The following is a 6,420-nucleotide window of genomic DNA, read 5'->3' on the forward strand; positions in this document are numbered from 1 at the left end:
GTATTTGCATGAATAAGCCTTTAAGTGTTGGTATCTTGATTCTTAGATGCTTTTGCTGTGATTTTCTTGTGGACATTATGGTGTTATCATGTGCCTAATCGTGTGTGGCTAAGAATCTTGGTCTTTTGAGCATGTTTTTTGTGTTTTCTCTGGTTAAATTTGCATTGTTAGACAGGCTTTGAGTGTATATTTGTGTTCAGGAATATTTTGCAAAGCCTGCAAAGTTTTCTAAGTGTCCAGAGAAAACTCACACCTGTGTGGAATTTCCGCACGGGCGTGTATTTTCGTTCAGAGCTCATCCAGAGACGGCACATGGGCGTGGACTCGCCCTGTGAGTGACCTTGTGATGGTCCACGCCTGTGTGGAATTTTCGCACGGGCGTGTGTTTCCCTGCAGAGACTTAGAGAGTTTTCTCGAGAAGACACAGGGGCGTGCTTCTGCCCCTGTGAATTACCCAGTAAGGATCCACATCTGTGTGAAATTTTCGCACGGGTGTGTGAAACACTTAGAGAATTTTCTCGGTTGGACAGAGAAGCCACAAGGACAAGCGTCTGCTCCTGTGGGTCAGGTGCACGGGCATGGGAATTTTCCACACGCCCGTGTGGATGCATTCAGAAGCATAAGGTGTCATCCAGAGAAACCACAGGTGCATGCATCTACCCCTGTGGGTCTCTCCTGTGGAGTCACACGGGCGTGGGTAATTTCCGCATGCCCGTGTGGATGTACAGAACTCAAAAGGCTGCATTTTCTCTTTATAAATTTATTTTTCCTTTTCATCTTTTCACTCCCAAACATTCTTAGAACACATCCTTGCACTCTCCCGACCTCTCGCCGTCATTTTAGAAGGTTGTTACTTGAGTTTTCCGGCCAATTTTTCTATTCTTTCATTCTCATTTTGTCAATAAGCTTCTCTTTCTCTTTCTTCGCCCAATCTTCATTTATTTTGTAGCACCAGCATCATCTTCACCAGCAGCGGCAACAAATGGACCAGCAATTGACACCGACACTTGAGGCATCTTTACCTTCTTTGTTCTTATTTTTACTATTTTATTTTTGCATTTTATTTTGAACTTGTATACTCAGAAAGGATCTTCCTTCTGAGTTTATCTTTTATTTTTGTCTCAAGCTGTATTTCATTGCTCTATCTTTTATATACTAGAGTCATTTTTGTTTATTGAGCTTCACTGAACCCCCTTGTGTATGCGTGCAGATGGTCTTGTCAGTATGGGAATTAAGAACTAGTCATGGACACGGTGAAGGTGTTTTACACTTGGCCGTGTGTACTTCACAACACATTGGAACTTCACTGCAAAGGATTTAGCTCCATCAAACACACCACTACGAGTCAGGGGAGTATTATTTCAATTGCCCACTCTCACGTGTGTTTTAAATTGTATTACTTTTATTGTGCTTGCATGCGTACATTCAGGGCAATGTACAACTTAAGTTTGGGGTGGAGTTTACATTGCACATGTCCTTTATATAAATTTTTATTTACATACATGCTCACATAGCCAATGGTGGTTCACCTTAGTTGTAATATTGTATTCTTGAGTTTAGGAGAATTTTTGACATTGAATGTCTTTATGATCTAATTTTTGCTTGAATTTGTAGGATTTTTTGCCCGACTGCCACTTGTTGCACTACTCACTCTTTAAACTCTTTTGGAAACTTATGTTCGATGTTAAAGGGACTAGTTATTGTTGTTGCTTTTGTTATTTGTGAAAAAATGGTGAAATGAAAAGAAAGAACAAAATAGTTTTATTGTTTTTTTGTGCTTGTTGGGTGCAAAGTGCTACCACCTATGAAGTATGAAGCTACTCTCTTAAGTCAGATACTAGTTATGCCCTAATAAGAGAAAGAGCAATCTCATGGGATGAGTTAAAGCTACCACTCCGGTAGAAAGAGCTACCACCTCGAAAGTGTGAAAGCCACCTTAGCGGCCGCTTTGGAAAGGGCTAACTTAGAGGATGTGTGAAGCTACTACCATCTTTGAAATTTTGTTACTGTTTGTAGATAAATAAGTCCCTTATACTTAGAACTTTGAGGAGTATACTTTGGGTTGTTTTGAGTGAGTTCACACACTTACACGATTTCAGGTTTGTTGTCCTTTTTGATTCAAGTTTTTGGCTAGAGGATTGATTTTTTGTATTTAGTGTTGAAATTTCCCTCATAAGTGCTTGTGTGTTAAGAATGCGAAGTGTTCTTTCCTTACAATGAGCATTACTTTTATCAAGTTTAAGCGCTAATACATGTGTATTTGTGTTCTTTTGCGGAGGTAGGGTTGTGAAGCTATGTTTTAAGAAAAAAAACTAAAAGTAGATCATGAATGCACTAGTTGGGCTCAAAGATATGTGAATGTGTGCCAACATCCATGTATTCAAGCAATTACAATGATTTGGAGGGGCACAAGAACAGTCACATTTATGTATCCCAACTTGTGTATTGATAGCAAGATCTTCACCAATGAACCCGTTTATTGAAGAAGTGACGCGATCTACGGCATAAACGTGTGCCCGTTTATGTTGGCTCGATGAAAAGTGGATTCGGGAGTGTTTTTCGTGGAGTATTGCAGCAATACTGTTTATAGCCGGCCGAGAAAACAGGAAAATAGAGAATCCACACGAGCGTGTGGAAATTCCACACGCTCGTGTGAAAAATCCACAGGGGAGCCCACACAGGCTTGTGGATTCCCGATTCCAGCCCTTTAAAAGCCGATTTCAGCCCCGATTTCAGCATTCTTTTCTCCGTCTTTTCCCCAACTTGAGAGAGGCGGCGGCTAGGGTTTTGAGAGGTATTGGCTAGGGCTTTGAAGAGGTTCTAAGTCTCCGACATCGCACACCATTTGGAAGAAGGTTAGTGGGAGAGCTTTTGTCGGCACCGATCCGGCGAGGTGTATCCAAGGCCGGACAAAGGGCCCCTTGCGTCGAGTAGAGGACTCTCCACAAGACCATCACCATGACTAACAAGGTGGTTTTCTATGGATGCTTTGTTTTACATTCGATTTCATTGATTGTATCTAGCTCTATGGAGAGATAAACCCCTAGTGGGTACTTGGGTATTTGTGAACCCTAGGATGTATTCATTTGATTGAATCTCTTTATTATGCTTTCAATTATTTGATGTTTATTGTGAGTTCCAATCTTGGAGACTTGATTGTTTGAATACTCCCCTAGAGTGACACTAGGGTTGAGAGTTCTTGTTGGCAACTCTTGTGAGTGAGTAACACACCATGAGAGTTAGACAAAGCTAGATTGGAGAGGGTTAAGAGCGTGAGTCGAGTAGTAGCTGAGCGTCCCCTTTCCCCTCCGGTGTGATCTATCCTACCTCCACGTTCCAAGAGTTCTTTGCGGCTATAGTAAAGTGAATGGGCTAAGGGATGACCTTCCGCTGGGGCTTAGTTGCAAGTGCAACGGAGTGAAGCGTTGAAGTAATTTTAGCACTTAGTGCTTAATTATGGCTAGGGATCTTCCACCTAGAACAAAGTGTTAGGTCTATACATAGGAATAGGGTTTATCACTTGGAATCCCTAGAGCTTATTGCAATTCTATGCGAGAGGTTGAGAGGTTATTCAATCTCTCCTCCGGGACATGTATATAGTTAGGCATGGTTGACCTTAGATTTGGGATCATGTAGTTAAGGATTTCCACGATTCATTGTTGCATCAATTAGGAAGTATAATAGATGGTTCTTCCACTTGAAATGATTGTCCTAGGCGGATCAATGTCCAGGTACCCCATCTTTATTGATTGCCTCACCTTCTACTTTACATGTGCTCTCTATTTGGTTGCTTTTATTTTCGTTATTTCATATTTTGTCACACTTATCACTATTTATCTTCCACATTAGTTAAGAAACAACTTAAGTGTCTTTATTCCCTACTCTCTGTGGATACGATACCCACTCATCTGGGATTATTACTTCGACACCCGTGCACTGGCGGTTTACACCATATTCAGACGTGTCATTCCCTAACTTGTAGAATGCTCTCTTTGTATGCTTTGGTGAACCTAAGTCCAAGCACTTCCAATATTTCCATCATCTATGCACATAATGTTTTAATTTTTGCTTGAGGACAAGCAAAAGCTTAATTGTAAGGGAGTTTGATAAGTGCTTGTGAAGTGTTCTTTCCTTATGATGAGCATTACTTTTATCGGGTTTTAACGCTAATATGTGTGTGTTTATGTTAATTTCATACAGATAGGGTTGTGAGGGTGAATATTAGAGAAAGAAGCCAATCTGGATCGCAAATGCACCATTTGGAGGAAATCTTGAGAAGGTTCAAACGCGAGGACATAAGTCGGGTTTGAAATGTGGGAATGTGTGCCAACCTCTTCGTCTTCAAGTTAGCACAACGATTTGGAGGGGCACAAGGGCAGTCACATTCAAGCATTCTGGCTTGTGCATGTATAGCAAGATCTCCACCAACATATCCGTTATTGAAGAAGCAAAGTGATCTACGACGTAAACGTGTTCCCATTTACATTACCTCGATGAAAGCATGGATTCGGGAGTGTTTTGGGCCATTATTGTACCAGGATACTGTAGAAAAACAATGTAGTAGGTACTGTTCATGACCGGCTGAAGAAGGATGAATATCCACAATGGCGTCTACCATGGCATGTGGATTCCCAATTCCAGCCCTTTAAAGGCTGATTTCACCCTCGATTTCAGCATTCTTTTCTCCATTCTTTCCCAACGTGAGAGAGGGCTACGGCTAGGGTTTAGAGGGGTTTTGGCAAGGCTTTTGGAGTGGTTCTCTGCCTTCGACACCGCGCTTCATTTGTAAGAAGGTTAGTGGGAGAGCTTTCGTCGGCACTGATTCTGCGAGGTGCATCCTAGGCTTGACAAGGGGACCTTTGGAGAGGACGAGGCCACTCCACAAGACCATTGACACTACTATCGAGGGGGTTTTCTATGGATTACTTGTTTTTACATTCGATTTCATTGATTGTTACTAGCTCCATGGAGAGTTAAACCCCCTAGTGGGTACTTGGATTTGTGAACCCTAGTATGTTTTTATTTCATTAAAACTTGTTATTATGCTTTCATTAATTGATGTTTTATTTGAGTTCCAATATTGAATGCTTGATTGATTGAATGCTACCTTAGAGTGACACGTCTCGCTCTAAAATCTACTGTAACGTGTCAAAACATGCCATGAACTCTGTATACTGTACAGCCTGCACAACCAGAATCTCAGTATTCTCTGCTCAGACCTCAGCAACCTCTGTCCGTATCACCCCCACAACACTCTCGAGCCTCTCAAAGAGATCAAGAGCTCGAGATGGTGAAAAGATGCGTACTGGGGGTGGGTCCTATGCCACTAGAGGTGCCTCGATCTTTATCGGTGCTGGCTGAGGCTCAAGAGCAGGCTGAGAAACCTCGGCATCATCACCCTCATCCTCAGCTAACTCTGGAGCTGATAGAACCAAAGCATAAACTCCCGTCCGAACCCTGCGGACCATACCCATCAATCTCATCGTTTCCAGGCTCAGGGCCGCAGGTGTACTCGTCTTCTCGGCCCCACGAATCGCGTCCAAGAGACCTATGCCCAAAACTAGTCTCGTAATGTAGGGGCCCGAGAAGATCGCTCCCAATCTTGCATACTGCCCCTGATGTCTAATGTACTATGCGATGATGCACCCTAGATTAATCGGTATGCATTGCACAATCAAATACAAGTACAGAAGCTACTGCCGGCTGAGAACACTAATGCTATCAACACGGCTGATAAGTGCTTGAGTAGACATATTTTTATATATGTTTTACATGCATTGAGCATCATTTTTACCACGGTTTATGTTTCATATTGTGTATTTGGTGTTCTTTTATCCATATAGGTTGTGAATGCCATAAAAAGTAAACAGGAAGCAAATATAGGCTATAAAGACACAATGTTGGGAGTTCTTGTTCAATTCAAGGACCAAGACACGAGAGGAGTTCATAAATGTGGAGATGTGTGCCAACTTCCAAGAAGATTCAAGTCAATTCACTAGTTGGAAGGGCACAAAAGCAGCCACATCTTCATGTTCCTTCTTTTTGTGAAGATTGCAAGACCTCTCAAAGATACGTCGATGAAGAAAAGTTTTATAGCCTACCACATGGACATGTGCCCGGACATGTGACCTCAAGAGAAGAGTGTTTGGACCGCGTTTTGTGAAAAGTACTATAGTAAAGTACTGTAGCAATTTTACTACAGCAGTGCTCTAGCAAAGTTACTGTTCACGCGCCCGCGTTGAAATTCCACGCACCCGAGTGGAAATTCCTGAAGCCCACGCGGGCGTGTGGAAAATCCACTTGGGCGTGTGGGGGCACGTGACAGACGCGGTATAAGGCCTATAAATAGCCATTTTGTGCTATTCTTTCTCATCTTTTGTGTGCCTATTGAGGGGTGAGACGGCTAGGGTTTGGAGAGGA

The sequence above is a fragment of the Dioscorea cayenensis genome, chromosome 8 (genome assembly GCF_009730915.1).
Source record: "Dioscorea cayenensis subsp. rotundata cultivar TDr96_F1 chromosome 8, TDr96_F1_v2_PseudoChromosome.rev07_lg8_w22 25.fasta, whole genome shotgun sequence".
Classification (NCBI taxonomy): domain Eukaryota; kingdom Viridiplantae; phylum Streptophyta; class Magnoliopsida; order Dioscoreales; family Dioscoreaceae; genus Dioscorea; species Dioscorea cayenensis.